The sequence below is a fragment of the Canis lupus genome, chromosome 5, assembly GCF_048164855.1.
Source record: "Canis lupus baileyi chromosome 5, mCanLup2.hap1, whole genome shotgun sequence".
Lineage (NCBI taxonomy): Eukaryota > Metazoa > Chordata > Mammalia > Carnivora > Canidae > Canis > Canis lupus.
The window spans coordinates 31,580,425-31,596,150 of record NC_132842.1 but is presented as its reverse complement, the minus strand read 5'-3'; the positions used below and the strand labels follow the sequence as shown (position 1 = coordinate 31,596,150).

The window sequence follows — 15,726 nt, the reverse complement described above, 5'->3', positions numbered from 1 at the left end:
TGGCAAAATGATGTACAGCTGACATTTAATTACAATCTAAATAACAGCTGATATTACACTGGGCTATCACTATCAAATATTCACTCTGTTTCCTTCCTCCTAATATTTCCTTAATGACTCCACTGGAAGTGGGTTGCCCTCATATTAGAACCTAATTTACAAGCCTACATTGACAAATACTTTTTCACATTATGCCTCACTCAAAAAGGCACTAGTGGTTGTGTTTTAGTCATTGCTAATATATTAAGAAGAAATGGTCATGGTGGTGATTAGAGACCAACATAGTAAAGCAGGAATAGAAATAACACCTAGAGATGGGTATAAAGAAAAATAAACTTATGTATAGTACTTTTTCCTCAAAAAAAAAAAATCCACTTGGGAGTTCAACAACATCATCAATTAACAAGATAAAATTAATACCGAAGGAATACTTCACCAAACAACAGCAAAATCCATACTCTTCTCAAGCTCATATGGGATGTTCAGCAAGACAGGCCACATTCGGGGTCAGAAATGTACCTTCACAACTTCAAACAAATAGAACTCATGCAATGTCTGCTCTTAGACCACAACACAATTAAACCAGAAATCAGTAATAGAAAGGTATCTGGAAAAAAATCCAAAATACATGCAGATTAAACAACACACTTCTCAGTAACACATGGGTCAAAGAAAAAAATGACAGGAGAAATAAAAAGTATTTTGAACTAAATAGGAATTAAAACACAATGTATTAAAAATGTGTGGAAAGCAATGAATGACTGAAGGAAAAATTAGCACATTGAATGCACATATTAGAAATGAAGAGAGATATAAAATCAGTAACCTAAGTTTATGTTTAAGAAACCGGAAAAAGAAGAGCTAATTAAATCCACAGTGAGCAAAAGAAAGAAATAATATGCATTAGAGCAGAAATCAATGAAATTGAGAGATAATGAATAAAACCAAAACCAGGTTCTTTGAAAATACAATAAAACTGATAAGGATCTAACCAGGTTAACTAAGAAAAAAAGAGAGGACACAAATCACTGTTGTCATAAATGGAAAAGGAGACATCACTGTGGGTCCCATGGACAATAAAAGGATGATAAAGAAATATTATGAACAACTCTTTGACCACAGATTGGATGACCCAGATGAAATGGACCAATTCCTTGAAAGACACATTCTCCCAAAACTCAAAGTAGAAATAGGTAATCTTATCTATTAAATTGATAGTAATACAAGTATATAATAGATTAAATATCAGTTAAAGAAGTTGAATCAGTAATTAATAAATCACCCAAAACAGAAAGCTCTGAGCCCAGATGGGCTTACTGGTGAATTCTACCAAAAATTTAGGGGAAAAATATACCAATTATCTACAGTCTCTATCAGAGGATAGACACAGAGATAATAAACCAAACTCATTAACACAATCAGACAAAGATATTAAAGAAAACTCTAGATGAATATCTCCCATGAACTGAAAACCCTCAACAAAAGGTTATCAAATTCAATCCAACAATGTGTAAAAAGAATTATATACTATGACCACATGGGATTTATTCATATATGCAATTCTGGTTCCACATTCAAAAATCAATTATAAGAATGAACAAAATCCAGAACACTGACAACACCCAGTGCTGGCAAGGTGGAGCAGGAATGCGGAGGATGGTAAGAATGTGGAGCAACAGGACCTCTTATTCATCGCTGGTGGGAATGCAAAGTGCTGTGGCCACTTTGGGAGACAGCTTGGCGGGTTCTGACTATAGTGCTCTTACCCTATAATCTACACAAAAGAGCTGAAAACCTATATCCACACAAAACCCACACGTAGAAGTTTATAGCAGGTTTCTTCATAATTGCCAAAACTTAAAGCAGCAGAAATGTCCTTCAGTAGATGGGTGGGTAAATTAACAAACAATGGAATATTATTCAACTCTAAAAAGAAATGAGCTATCAAGCACTGAAAAGACTTGGAGGAACCTTAAAGGCCTATTATTAAGTGATAGATGCTGATCTGGAAGGGGTACGAACTGCATGATTCCAAGTCCATAACAGGCTGGACAGGTAAAACTGTGGAGCAAAAAAATCAGTGGTTGGCAGGGAGGGGTTGGGGGGAAGAGAGTGACGAGTGGGCAGACACAGAGGGTTTTTAGCTCAGTGGAAATATTCTGTATGATATCATAAGTCCGTGTCATTGTACATTAGTCCAACTCCCTACGATGTGTCACCCAAGAATGAACCTTCATGTAAACTGTGGACTCCGGGTGATGTTGACTTGTCACTGTAGGTTCATCAGTTGTAACAAAAATGCCACTCTGCTGGGGGTGTTGACAGTGGGGGAGGCTGTGCAAGTGTGGGGCAAGGGGGCACAGGAAATCTCTGTACATTACCTTCAGTTTTGCTGTGAACCTAGAACTGCTCTAATAAAATCATAATTTAAAAAACAAACCAGGGGATCCCTGGGTGGCTCAGCGGTTTAGCGCCTGCCTTTGGCCCAGGGTGCAATCCTGGAGTCCCGGGATTGAGTCCCGCATCAAGCTCCCGGCATGGAGCCTGCTTCTCCCTCCTCCTGTGTCTCTGCCTCTCTCTCTCTCTATGTCTATCATAAATAAATAAATAAATCTTTTTAAAAAATAAATAAATAAAAAATAAAAAAATAATAAATAATAAAAAACAAACCAAAATACACCCAGCTGTATATCCACCATGAAGCTTTGTCAAATCTTAGCATTAACAACATTTGCATTGTCTAGGATGTTAAGTAATAAATGGGTGGATGTTGAATATGGGGAAAAATCCACCTGGAATTTTGATAGGACACCATAGAACTGATGATATAATATGTGCAATCATCAATGAACAATACTTAGTAACTAATAATAATACCAACTAATCACAGGATGTCTCTCCGTCTTGAAGTTCCTTCAAAAAATACAATTTTTTTTTCTCCAGAGAGATCTTTGTCTTCTTTCTTCAGTCAGTGCTTTGAAATGCTCTATTTTCTTAGTACTAATGGAACTATCTTATTCAGTATGATATTTTCTACATTTTTATTGCTGGTGTAGGTAATACCATATATTTGGAGTTTTATTGTTAGGTGACATTGACAAACTCTCTTTTTTATTCTAATTTTTGAGTCTCTGGCTTTTGTATGTGGATGACCATATCCCATACAATTAGTGGCCTTCCTGGGGCACCTGGGGGGCTCAGTGGTTGAGTGTCTGCCTTCAGCTCAGGGCGTGATCCCAGGGTCCTGGAATCGAGTCGCACATTGGGCTCCCTGCCTGGAGCCTGCTTCTCCCTCGGCCTGTGTGTCTGCCTCCCTCTGTGTGTCTGTCATGAATAAATAAATAAAATCTTTAAAAAAAACCATAGTGGCCATTCTAATTCTTCATTTCTACCACAGAAGCTGAGATAATGAGCAGTTCTGACTTGTTTCTAATCATAAAACAGATGAGTCAGAAGCTTTCAGAATACATAATATTTACAATGCCCTGTCAAGACCAAATTGAGGGACATTTTACAAAAATAACTATCTTATATGTGTCAAGAAGCATGACGGTTGAGATTTTACTCTACTCTCAAGCTGAAATGTTAGCTGGCTGCAATTTCATGAATCTAAGAGTTTTTTAAGATGGTCCTTCTGACGCAATGTTTTAAAGACCTTGTGTGGCTGAGATAATAAGTATTGTGCCCTTATTTTACAAAACAATTTGGGTTGCTATAAAATTACAGATTCAAAGCTTTTCCTTTTCCTTCCATGTTTTAAAATATTACTTATTTTCTTGGATCCAGTTTTGTCTGTCTGATTTTCTTTTCTTTTTTTTTTTTTTTTTTTTTTACCTTTGTCGGTGGTCATTTTTTTTTTTTTTTAATCTCTGAAGCATTTAAATGATTTTCAGAGAATATTTTCTTCAATTTTCTTTTAATGTGTTCTCAGGCAGATTTTTTTTCAGTTCTCTTTATATTTATTTATTTGTTTGTTTTAATTTATTTTTTATTGGAGTTCAATTTGCCAACATATAGCATAACACCCAGTGCTCATCCCATCTCAGTTCTCTTTAGCATTCTATCGGCTATTTAAATTAGGTAACTTTTACCTTTTTGAAACAGTGGTTTTCAAAATATGGTCTCCAGAAGGATTCAACTTTGCTAGAAAGGCAAATTCTTGTGCCCAACACCAGACCTACCAAATCAGAAGCTGGTGGTTGCTGTGGCAGGTAATTCTGACACCTTGTCAATTCGTAACCCACTATTTGAAAAGACAAGAAGTCTGTCATCCTGTTTTCTTCAAATATTTCCTTTCTTCCTTTTTCTCCCCCCAGCCTTACTGAGAGATAAATGACAAAGTTGTGTATATTTAAGGTGTAGAACGTGATGATCTGAGATGTGTGTGTATGTTTTATACACATATTGTGAAACGATTACCACAAGCCAACCAGTTAACACAGCCCTAAGAGAGAAGGACATGCCGCCATTTGCAACAGCATGGATGGATCTGGAGGCCACTGTGTTAAGTGAATAAATCAGTCACAGAAAGACAAATGCTATGTGATCTCCCTCACACATGGAATCTAAAAAAGGGGAAGTCCCAGGAGGAAAGAGTAGAGTGGTGACTATCAGGAGCTGGAGGCGGGGCGGGGTGGGGGGGGGCTGTAGAGAGAGATTCAGAGATGTTGGCAAAGGGCTCAGGCCTCCAGCTGTAACACGCACACATCCCAGACCTAGTGTGCAGCAAGGGGACTCCAGCTCACGGGAATGTACTGCATGTGAGAGGAGAGCTTAGCGGTCCTTCTTTCCTGTAGCTTTTCCTTTTTTACCAGACTCCCGTTCCCAGATGTTGACATTCCTAGGAATGTTTCCCTTTCTGCTACTTTATCCAAGGCTCCCTCAATGGCGTGCTTCTCGTCATCACTCTACAGCTTTATCGATCTTGCTTTTCTCCCCAGGGCTTGCTTCTTTTATTCCAACTCCCGTACATTGTGCTTAATAGTTCTGTTTCAAATTTGGTAAGTTCTTATTTCTTTTTCAGACTAAAACTACCCATTTTTGTCTTTGTAAGGGTTTTTTATCATAAATTCCTCATCTTTTACAGCCTTTCAGGCTTCTAGGTGTATGTTGAGTCACCTGTTGTCACCTTTGTCATGGTTGTAATCTCCAGATTTTAGCCATGGGCCTGTGAGCCCATTTTCTCTGGGGCTTTTACCATCATGGATGGTAAAGTATTTGAGGGAGAAGCAAAGGCAGGCCCCAATCTGTGTGCCTCCAGGTGAGGTCCATTGGAATGGAGAGAATGCGGCCAGAGCAGTATGTGCCAAAGAACACAGAGCCACTGCTGATAACTTATCTCTGTTATGGTGTACCCGTCTAGCTAGTGTTTTATTTTTAAACTTTTAAGGGGATGCAGAATTGAAAGGCAAATATTTTTAGTTTATGTTCCTTCAGGTGTTTGCCTCTGGAAGGAGGCGTTCTTCAGGAGTGCATGTCCAAAGGCAGCTGGTCAACCTGTTTTCATCAACATTTTACCCTAGGATGACTCTTTTTTTCCAATTTCGGTAATACCTGGACAGTAATAATCCTCTCAATGAAAGACTCAGGGCAAGTAAGAGCAGATTCTTTTTTCTCTTGCAATTTGTATGGTATGTGCAAACAACAGATCTAACACCTTGTTCCTTGCAACCCATACACACAACAGTTTATGCCAGGCCTTGTTGTCCCTCAGAATATGTTTTTCACTCTGTGTGTATGTGTGTGTGTATTGCCCAGACCATGTTTTCCTTTAGCTATGTAGCTTCTTCAAGCTCGATGCAAAGAAAAGAACCAGTCTAACAGCCTGTGCTAATTCCCCATTTTGTCCTAGTGTTATCTTCTTGAAATATAGATTCAATTATTTTACTTTCCTTTCTAAAAAACACTCAAATACCACCCTTCCGCAGTGGAATATAGGGATTGTCATAGCCTGGGCCCAACCAACTCTTAAGCTTCAAATCCTGGTACCCTCCTCATTTGCCATGTAACCTGGTTAACCTACACTTTCTTGCATTCCCTGATATGCCAATCTGTTTTATCTTCATGTCTTTTCTAGTGTTGTTTGTTTTTTATAATATTCCCTTCTGTCTCACTCTCTCTTTGGTAAAATCATATTCCATATTTAAGACTAAAGTCAAAATTTTCACTAAAAGAAATATCACCTCTTGGGGTGGTGAGGGGCATCCCCAAAATGTGCCTATCTGGTGTGTGGATTATTTTGAGCTGAAGATCATCAAAGCCCAAAAACTCGGAAGAGCTTTTACCTCCTCCTTAACTGCTTCTAAGAATTTAGACAGGGAGCCTGGTTCCAGAAAAGCGATATCACCAGAAATGTCTACAAAGAGTGTGAACTAGGTGTGGTAATCTGGGGGCAGTGGGGGCAGGGGGTGGAGTTCAAATTCCTCTCTCTGACCCACTATCTCTGCAAGTCATGAGAAACATCTGTTTACCAAGCATCTACTCTTCCCTTTTTCTGTGAATTGTCTTCCTTCCCTTTGAAGCCACAGACCCCTACCTCCCTGCCCTTATATGCCCAGAATGGCATATAAGCCTCAACTGCCTGACTTGCCCATGGGTCTATTTTTATGATGCTCCCATATATATCAAATTAAATTGTTTTTTCTCCTGTTAATCTGTCTTATGTCAATTTAATTACTAGATCAGCCAAAGAACCTAGAAAGATAGAAGAAAAATTTTTCTACCTCTACAGTATAATTATCCTTTTCTTTCTTTACGTGGTCAGGATGTGGAAAGAATACAATATCTATCTTTCTTGTTTAGTTTTGTAGATATTGTTAAAACTGAACTATACACTTAGCCTTGTTAATGCTTAAGCACTAAGTAGATTCAGTTCCTAATTCTTAAGTACTAGTCTGTAATCTTGTATTTGTTGCTCTAGCTTGAACCTAGACCAACATATTCAACATGTTTTTGTTTTTGTTTTTTTAAGATTTTATTTATTTATTCATGAGAGACACACAGAGAGAGAGGCAGAAACACAGGCAGAGAGAGAAGCAGGCTCCATGCAGGGACCTTGATGCGGGACTTGATCCTGGGACTCCACGCTGGGCCAAAGGGAGGAGCTAAGCCACTGAGCCACCCAGGGATCCCTCAACATGTTTCTTGAAGTGGACAGACAAAACTAGGCAAATGTTGGATGACTCCACATAGCTCATTTAAGTAAAAAGAACCATTAAAAAATTTTTTTTGAAGTAGGCCCCTTGAGTGTCAAGTTTTCTTCATCACTTATATCAGTTATAATTCCAAATAAATCCACTCTGCTATGAACCTCTGCTAAGGCTAGATTTAGCCACTGTCATCTCTTAACCTGCGCTACATAAAATAGCTGCTAAATGATGTGCTCGCTAAGAGTCTGCTTCTTTACAATTCATCTTTCACATGACAGATGACGTGAGCTCTCCAAAAGAAAATTTTCTATTTTTCTGTGGCCTCCAATATGTCAAGAATAGAATTTTTGAGGACCCTGAATGACTTGAATCTGGACAGACTGGTTTACTATCAGTTTCTCAAAACTCTAAGCAATTTTCTGCTTTAAGGCATTTGTACTTCCTGTTCCTTCTATCTGGAATGTTCCGATGCCCAGCTTCTCATCATAGGTCAAGTTCCAGCTCACTTGTTTGCTTTTCCAAGAGTCTCCTCTGGAAACAATATTGTATCTGGAGTTTGTCCTTCAGGACACTTTGTACTAATTTCACAGCCCACTGAGTTCATTGCATTGTGTTGCATTGCATCCATGTTATGTGACGGCCATCCTGCTTCCTTGTGAATGTGTTTAGGCTTGTCTTTGAAGTCTGGAATAGATAATTCATGAAAGCAGGGAAGAGCTCCTCTGACTTCTTTATAATTCTAAACCCAGTGACAGCCACAGTAAACAGCACATGTATATAGTCCTAAAGTCTAATCAACTTGTCTCTTGCCGAATAAATATGTGAACTTAGTTGTTCAGAACTTTTATAAAACTAACTTCCCACCACTCTTTAAATATATTTGTTGAAGACCCAGTTTTACCTTTTATGTTGTCTACTTTATTTTCTGAAACAGAAAAAAAAATCCAATATTTTGGGTCTTTATCAAGCTGAGTAGTGCAGAGCTAGTAATGAAATATTATGACCATCCTAGGTAGTGATTTGTCAACAGGTGCTTCACACATTCTCTGATATGTGGAAAATGTTATGCGAATAAACATGAACAGCATTATAAACTATTAAATTATACTTTTTCAGCATAGTATAGAATTCTTGACCGATGATCATTTCAAATTTTATTTGTTCAGAACAACAACTGTGGGCTTTTAGAAACCTTTGTGTCCTCTCACAAAGTTCTCTTTTGATTAACAACTTTCTTGTTTACTGTTGCTTGTCACACTCTCTAGCCCTTTATTTGCTATTACTTCATTTGCTGTCCAGTGATGCAACTCTGTCTGGAGTATGTCACAGGCAAAACAGAAACATGTCCATAGCACTCGGCTTTCTTCCTTGGATTATGTAAGACCAAAACCCACCAGGCACACTGCCAGCTTTTGCACGTAGGTTGAAATGCTGTAGGAAACCCATGGCTGACAATTTTTGTTGTTTCTTCCAAGTTTTATGTCTTTCTAGGCAAGGACTGAGAAGCCAGAGAAATGCAGGACATTGGGAAGAGGCCCCGTTTTCATGTGGCTGTTGTGGCGCAGTGAGGCCCAGGGTCTGTGGCAGAGAAAGGTGTCTTGCCTTAGGAATTCAATAGCATGTTTAACATTTATAACTTGGGAGTTACTTTTTCTTTAACACACAAAATTCTTTATTGATGCACTTTGGACATAGAGAAGGCTGTTCATTTATCTTCAATAAGTCTGTGATTTATTGAGAGGAATAAAATACTTATTAATCATTTGAGTTCAGGATATGAAATAATTTTTCAAGTTGTCCAGATGAGCCTGTCCAGTAAAATTCTATCATCAATTGTAGGAGTTGGTAGAAACTTGGCCTTGAATGTCAATCTGTCTTCAGACACAGTTTTAATTTCAGCCTCTCCCAGTGCATCGGTGACTTGACAGTGAGTTATGAATTCTCACTCTCTCAGCTGGACAAGTTGCTCGCAGATTTTCTGATAACATGACTGTATTCTGGAGGAATATTCTTAGATAAATGTGGATTTTTTAATGAAAATAAAAATCTCTCTTCTTCTGTACTACATGAAGATTGTGAGTGTAGAATGAGTTGTGAGACATATAAAATGGTAACTGTATTCACCGTGCAATTCCATCTTTTGAAAATCCTGCACTGTATACTGAAAATCAATTTTCATCAGTGAAGAAGAAAAGCTGGATAATGAAGTAATATCATTCTACTAACAATTCCCATGGGCCAGAGGCAAACTCCATTGTCATTGTACTTCCCAAAGTGACAGTTTAAATGGCAAGAATACATTTAAATACACAAGTTGACATACACAGAATAGAAAATCAATTAATTGCACTGTCCAACACTGATGAGAACACAGGAAAATAAAATAAAATGGCAGGATTTATTTCAAAGGATGAATTTAAGGTAAATATCCTTTAATACACATTCTAATAGAAATCAATGATAGAAAAGATTTAAAAAACAGATCAATTGATCGTGAATAAAGTGAGGAAAACTTATGAGGCTCTGGCAGTAGATGCCTCAGGTAACTTTTAAGGCAACAGAATTTGAAGTCCTCATTGTGTCTGTATACCCTGCCTAGGTTTATATATTCCCATAACAGGCATTTAGTGTTGTTTTAGGGATAAAGTTAGGCTATGTATGCAGAATGTGGCACAGCATCTCTTGCATGGCAGGTGCTCAAGGTAAGTGAGCTATTATAGTTACTAGTAATTATGAGTTATTATGTATGCTATTCAAGTAACTACGTATGAACTTATCCTTTCTGAATGTAATTTCTGTCTCCAAATCAGTGGATCTCAGTGGAGGGTTTTGTGGGGGTTTTTTTTGTTCTCCAATACCATTTTTGACAGTATCTGGAGATGTTTTCGGTTCTTATAATGGGCAGGGGTCTGTTACAGACATTTGATGGCAGAGGTCTGGGATGCTGCTAAATGCCCTACAGTGCATAGGACCATGCCGACCACAAAGAATCTTCCAGCCCAAAGTGTCAGTAGTGCGAGGTTGGAGAATCTTGCTCTTACCCTGTGTGATTTCTATAGATGTAGAACTAAGAAAGCAATCATCATAAAAACCATCACACACCACTTCAGTTCTTGTCTGACCCTCATCAATGCTCCAGGCAGACTGGGTGAGAGGGTGTAGTAAGCGAGTGCTGAGAGAAGCAACTGGAAGAGAAGCTAATGAATAAACAAGTCGACTTTTCAAGAAAATTTGTTTAGTATCTCTTCTTCCAAATTCCCATGTTGAGGGAATGGGCTGAAAGTGAACTAAAACCATCAAAAAGCAAAAATCCAACCATAATAATAAGGATCCACACAAATATGATATCCCAGTACTGGCCAGGAGGGTCTACGAGAATATAGAACACACAGAAATGTACACACATAATTGGGAAATACACAAATAGAAATACAAACGAGACCACAAAGGTAATTATGTTCTAACACCTGCTGCTGACCTGTACTGTCCATTCAGGCTGCTATAACAAAACATCACAGACCAGGTGATTAAACAATAATCACTCCTCACAGTTCTGGAAGCTGGAAATCCCAAGATCAAAGTGCCAGCTGGTTCCATATTTGTTAAGAACCCACTTCCTGGTCTGCAGAAGACACTTTTCTTGCTGTGTCCTCACATGGTAGAGATAGATCATCTCTCTCACGTTCATTCTTACAAGAGTACAAGGGTCCCACCCTCATGATCTCATCACCCCCTAAAGGCCCTACCTCCTACGGGGCTAAGGCTTCAACATATGAATTCAGGGGGACACACTCACTTTATATCATGCACCGTAATCAATGCCATAATGAAGAGAAAGTGGAAATCATACCAGAATCCCTACTTTTTTTTTTTTTTTAAAGAATTTATCTATTTATTCATGAGAGACACAAAAAGAGAGGCAGAGACAGAACCAGAGGCCTGATGTAGGACTCGATCCCAGGACCCTGAAATCACACCCTGAGATGAAGGCAGATGCTCAACTACTGAGCGACCTAGGCTAGAATCCCTCTTTATATTCTTGTTTATATAATTATTTGTTACCATATTGTAAATTTGCTCACTGAGTACTGAATAATTCTCAGACTTCCTGCCTGAGTAAACAAACTCACACAAAAATTGCTAGATATCCTTCTCTGCTATGTGGGTATCTGGCAATTATGGCTTTGCCCCCCGGCACTAGTAGAAACATGCTGGAAAAGACACTCTTTAGAGAATGTTAAGTTTGCAAGGTCTGTGTCAAGGTCTTTCCAGGATGTGTATACAGAGAGCTCTCTTGGCTGGATCACTCACACTCATTTATAAAGCTAAGTATTATTAGCTGCAAATGAAAAATATCTTTAATGAATGCTGATCATGAAGTAGGAGATAAGAACCAAGAGGAAAACTTAAATGAGAAACAACTTTGAAAGATTTATAAAATGTTATGCACCTTGCCATCGTGTAGGCCAATGTCATCATCTTATAGATAAGTGAGGCTCAGAAAATTAAACCCATCCAAGTTGACACAGTTAATAAGGGGTGGATTTCAGTTTAGATTTGCCCAGTCAAAGCCATATTCTTTATTCCTGGGCCATGCTTCTTTCTCCAAGCACACAGAGATACTTCCTGGAATATAACCTAGGTCAGAGGCTAGAGGGAAGGGAATCAGAGGGACTCTTCTGAAGGCATCTCGATTGTAAAGAGCAAAGTGTGGTCATCTCAAAGGGTTGTAGTCATAGAACAACAGGGATCAAAACTGGAACAGACGTAGTGCTGAGAGCAGTCCCTAAGGTGCAGAGACCATTGGTGATGGTCTCCATCAGAGAGCAGGTGGGGGAACAGATACAACATCTTGTATGATAGGAGAACTCGCGTGGGTTTTATGGATTTGGAGTTTTTGCCCAATTCCACTGTAACTCGACATAATAAAATATTGCATAGACCATTAACATGCTCGGATGAAATAGTAAATTAAGGACATCTTAAAAATTTAAACATTGGAGGTGGACTTTAAAGATTCTTTTAAGTTTTGGACATACCCATATCTATATTTTTAGTCTTGCCTTTTTTCCACAAAGTGATTTGTGGTGGAATAAGCACCTACACAGTAGCGTGTCTTTTCAACAATGCTCTGGTGGATTAGCACACAGACCTGGGTGGTGTTGTCAGAGCTGATAAGATGCTCTGAAGACACAGCAGTGATTAAAGAAATGCTGACGGTGACAGAAACAAGAGTTGGCTAGAAGCTCTCCAATTTTTCTCTTTATAGGGAGGTCAAAAAGTCTATCATGCATGATTAAAATTTTAATTAAATACGTTTAAATTCTGGTTTAAAATGTAGTTTCACTATCTATCGAACACTTTGAATTCTCCAAGAAGATAATAAATCTCAGTTGCCATAGGAATTTCACTCCTTGAAATGTGATTAAAAGTGGGTTTTTGTTATCTAGCAGAACTCATTATAGGGATTGGCTGTCAATAATGGTAGGGAGATTTCTTGTTAAGAAGGAAGGAAATTAGTATTTGTTAAGTCACTACAAATGCCAACCACTGTTACTTGTTTTTCAGGCATGATCTCGTTTACCTTTTTTTTTTTTTTTTTTCAGTTAGTGAACATATAGTACAATATTAGTTTCTTGAGTAGAATTCAGTGATTCTTCACTTACATACACAGGGCTCATCACAAGTGCCCTTCCTAGTGCACATCCCACATCTAGCCTATCCCCCACCCAGCTCCCTCCACCAACCCTCAGTTTGTTCTATATCCTTAAGAGTCCCTTATGGCTTGTTTCCCTCTCTCCTTTTTCCTTTTCTCTACATTCATCTGTTTTGTTTCTTAAATTCCATGTAAGAGTGAGATCATATGGTATTTGTTTTTCTCTGATTGACTTATTTTACTTAGCATAATACACTCTAGCTCCATTCACATCGTTGCAAATGGCAACACTTCACTCTTTTTGATGGCTAAATAATACTCGATTGGGCATACATACCACATCTTTACTCATTCATCAGTCAATGGACGTTTGGGCTCTCTCCCTAGTTTGGCTATCGTTGATAATGCTGTTATAAATATTGGAGTGCATGTGCCCCTTCGAATCAATATTGTTGTATCCTTTGATAAATACCTATTAGTTCAATTGCTGGGTCATAAGGTAGTTCTATTTTTACTTTTGAGGAATCTCCATACTGTTCTCCAGAGTGGCTGCACCAGTTTGTATTCCCGCCAACAGTGCACAAAGGTTTCATTTACCTTTTTTTTTTTTTGCCAAAATTGCAGGTGATCATTAGCACCCCCACTTTATATATGAAGAAATCGAAACACGGAGATAAAATAAATTATTTTGTAAGTGATCACAAAGCTAAGAAAGTGGAAAGAACCAAGTCTGTGGCTATAAAGGCTTTGAAGTTTACACTACAACTCAGTTGCTCTCCAGTAAGACTGATAGGAATGGATGACTTATTTTCTAAAATGGAACTATCAAAATCTAAACATACTACATAAGGTTGGAAGGATTCCATGGAGTTATACAATCTTTAGGAAAAATTAAAATTTATTTTCAAAGTATTAAACAACTTTGCTTCAGAGGCTATATAATTTTGTTTTAGACTTACCGGAAAATATGACATTGTGGGTTGACCGTGTCTGTGCACAAGTGATTTGGCCTCAGTTGAAGGGAGTTTCAAGAGAAAGGAATCCTGGAAATGCAGTGTCTGTCTCTTCGGTCCAGTGGTATTGTAGTTTCTTTGCCCTACAGCTTCATACTGTGACATCATCCTAATCAGAAATGGAAGAGTGTCCTGCCAAATTTAGAATGTACTTGAACTTTGTGATTTCATACATTAGAAATAAATGCCAATCTTTAGAAGTCAGTTTGTAAACTATAAAATAAAAGAACATGACTTCCTTTTTCCAAGAAAAGTGCCTCCCAGCAGCTTCTTGGACATCACATTTCCTCCATAAAACTAGACTTGGATGAGCTAAGTGTGAGTCAATTAGAAACATATGTACCAAATTGTCCCTGGATCTAACGGCTACAAAGGAAATACTCAAGTGCTTTCCTGATAAATATAGAATCTGGAGATTTAGGTACACCTCAAACAGAGTTAAAAATGAATAACTGAACACCTAATGGGGGAGAAGTTACGTTTGTTCACCAATTCTAATGCTTGGTACTCACATATTTTTCTTAAAAACAAGTCTAAATATAAGTTAAAATAAAACATTCCTTTGTGACAGCAAAGCCACCCCAGAATGAAAAAGAAAAACAAAACAAAACAATGTGAACATGGGGAACAAAATCATACTTTTCATGTAGGCACTTCTATTTAGGCTTATCCAAAAGGTGAGGTGTGCTGGATTAATTTTTATATTAATATTAAAAGTGACAATCAAGATTTTATGTGTCTTTGAGAAACTGAAAAAAAATCGATTTACCCTTGATGAATAGTTATGATATAACACTTTAGAAATATAATAAGCATCTTATAATGCTGTTGCATTTCAGTATCAACACTTTATCAACCCATCAACAAATCTCCCAAGGAATTTGCCTTCTTGATTTATTTCCATGTTATTGGGAACTCATATTAATTGTTTTCATTTGTATTTGAGACCTGGCATAATTCCAAAACCTTTATCCTGGATTATTTTCAGAGTATTTGGAGGGACAACAGCTATAATTGTATTGCTTTTATTTTTATGTATAACTTTATCCATAACCAATAGATCTGAAAAAAATCTTATACCTCAGTTCTCACTCATATGAGTCAGTACCTTCAAATGTGTGTGTGATAGCATCTTTGATGGACCCTGGGTGTGTTCACCTCGGAAGGCATCATCTCAGAAGGATGCAACCAGCCTGGTGTGTTTTGTCAGCCATCCCAGGATTGAGAAGTTTGGGTAAAAAGCAGCGAAATCATGAGTACGTGAAGGATTAGAAACCTATCTCAGCTCTTATAAAAGCACAAATTTCCCTTTTATTTTTTAAGTCCCCAAATGATAAAGGAAAGGATGGTTCTTGAACTGAATATACAGGCATTCACAGATTGTTTTTCTAGCTAGTGCTGTTTTCTTCTCAAGTCAGGCACTGATATTTTCTTTTGCTTTCAACGGGACCTTTCTTGAAGTAGGGGGAGGGGAATTCGAGAGCTGGGACTTCCGCATGTTACTGTGCACCTTGGCTTTATTGAGATGGGATTGAATTACCATGACATTTCAGGAGGAAAAAGCAAGCTGTTCTGAATTGTGTGTCTCACTCGTAATCTATTTCTAAACCATGTACTATGACAATATTCCTGTTCACACAGAACCAGTGATTTACCCTCTGGTGGGTTCTACCCTTACAGCTGCTTGGCAATAAATACAGTCAGAGCAGAGAGAGAGAGTATAATTAAAAATTAACAGCACCCAATTGGCTCCACACTGCTTTCATTTTGGCATGCTTGTCTGATGAGGTACTCTTCAGATCTTTTTAATTGCGATATAAAATAAGGTCTCTGGTGATCAAAAGCCCTAAATAAGAGAGGGGAGGGGTGTCGTCCACCTTGATTGTCCTCAAACCTTCCTTCCTGGGTT

The 15,726-nt window shown here is 38.0% G+C and overlaps 1 long non-coding RNA gene across 2 annotated transcripts in view; it reads right to left on the bottom strand.

The window, feature by feature from the left end:
- The window catches only part of LOC140633441 (uncharacterized), a 54,683-nt gene extending 40,743 nt beyond the window's left edge, over positions 1-13,940 (bottom strand). For both annotated transcript variants that reach the window (XR_012031053.1, XR_012031051.1), the window contains exon 1: positions 13,764-13,940. This is a non-coding gene — a long non-coding RNA (uncharacterized lncRNA). The remainder of the gene's footprint in view (positions 1-13,763) is intronic.
- Between the last annotated feature and the right edge of the window lie 1,786 nt (positions 13,941-15,726).